Source organism: Salmo salar, chromosome ssa12 (genome assembly GCF_905237065.1).
Source record: "Salmo salar chromosome ssa12, Ssal_v3.1, whole genome shotgun sequence".
Taxonomy (NCBI): Eukaryota; Metazoa; Chordata; class Actinopteri; order Salmoniformes; family Salmonidae; genus Salmo; species Salmo salar.
In genome coordinates this window covers 96,798,318-96,800,406 of record NC_059453.1, presented here as the reverse complement: position 1 = coordinate 96,800,406, position 2,089 = coordinate 96,798,318, and positions in this window count along the sequence as shown.

Genomic DNA, 2,089 nt, shown 5'->3' with positions numbered 1-2,089 from the left:
TTTGTTGTTTGCCCCTAACCTCACTCTCTTCGAGTCACTCTCCGCGTGAAAACTCAATACCACAGACAATTTGCTGGGCCTTATTGCCTAATTATGTTAGCCTGTAGGTGGCTACGTCAGTCCCTTCATCACACATCTGACAGTTTACATAGCATTGACCTTAGAGACCTCACACACTATCATGACCTAGTCAGGAGCCCCTCGTGATGTCATCATGAATCCCAGGAAAGTTACCATAGTAACATGAAAGGCGCTCTTCTCAGCCTTGACATAAAGATGGTGGTTCTGTAGCCAATGGAATGATAGTAGATCAAGATATCGTCAATGTACATGATGAGGAACTGAGTAGTACTGGAAGACTGCAGGACATTGGTGAGACCATAGGGCATAAACAGGTATTTGTAGTGGCCCCTAGCAGTGATGAACGCCGTCTTCCACTCATCCCCACTTCAGATACGAACCAGGTTGTATGCACTGCGTAGTTCAAAGTTGATGGTAGCCTGTCCAACTTGTTCTAGTGCAGCCGGCATCAGAGGAAGAGGGAAGCATTTATTGATAGTAAGGTCATTGAGGGGTCAGTAATCTATGCAGGGACGTAGACTATCATCCTTTTTTTCCACAAAGAAGAAACTGGATGCAGCCGGAGACGTGGATGGATGGATGAATCCCATGTCGAGGGCCTCTTCTATATAGGTGTACATAGCTTCATTCACTGGGATGGACAAGGGGTAGATCCGACCCTTAGGGGGCGATGCCCCAGGAAGGAGGTCGATCACGCAGTCCTCTGGGCGATGAGGGGGCAGAATGAATGGCTTTTTATTACTCTAGACAGTCTGGAACTGGGCATATACAGGTGGGATGTGGGTTGGTATGGCAGACTCCGATTCTTCTATAGAGGTGGCTCAACAGGGTAGATTGAAGCAGTTCTTAAAACAAGCGGGAGACCATGACAGCAGTTCCCCTTTTCACCGGGAGATGGCAGGGTCGTGAAGGCTTAGCCACCGAAGAGGAGGGGTTCTTTAGGCGAACACAACGCCATTAAATGAATGACCTCAGAGTGAAGGAGGCCAATCTGAAGGGTGATACTTTCAGTTACAAAAGGTTGTCCATCCAGCGCATTAATCCTAAATGGAAGATTGACAGGGATTAGTTTGACTCTTAACCTCTTACATCTAGACGTTCCGCTAGCGGAACACCTGCTCCAATATCCAATGATGGGCGTGGCGCGAAATACAAACTCCTCTAAAATACAAAAACGTCCATTTTTCAAACATATGACTATTTCACAGCATTTTAAAGACAAGACTCTCCTTTATCTAACCACACTGTCCGATTTCGAAAAGGCTTTACAACGAAAGCAAAACATTAGATTATGTCAGCAGAGTACCAAGCCAGAAATAATCAGACACCGATTTTTCAAGCTAGCATATAATGTCACAAAAACCCAGAAGACAGCTAAATGCAACACTAACCTTTGATGATCTTCATCAGATGACAACCCTAGGACATTATGTTATACAATACATGCATGTTTTGTTCAATTAAGTTCATATTTATATAAAAAAAACAGCTTTTTACATTAGCATGTGACGTTCAGAACTAGCATACCCCCCGCAAACTTCCGGGGAATTCGCTAACATTTTACTAAATTACTCACGATAAACGTTCACAAAAAGCATAACAATTATTTTAAGAATTATAGATACAGACCTCCTCTATGCACTCGATATGTCCGATTTTAAAATAGCTTTTTGGTGAAAGCACATTTTGCAATATTCTAAGTACATAGCCCAGGCATCACGGGCTAGCTATTTAGACACCCGGCAAGTTTAGCACTCACCAATATCAGCTTTACTATTATAAAAGTTTCATTACCTTTTGTTGTCTTCGTCAGAAAGCACTCCCAGGACTGCTACTTCAATAACAAATGTTGGTTTGGTCCAAAATAATCCATCGTTATATCCGAATAGTGGCGTTTTGTTCGTGCGTCCCAGACACTATCTGAAATGGTAAATCAGGGTCGCGCGCATGGCGCAATTCGTGACAAAAAAAATCTAAATATTCCATTACCGTACTTCGAAGCATGTCA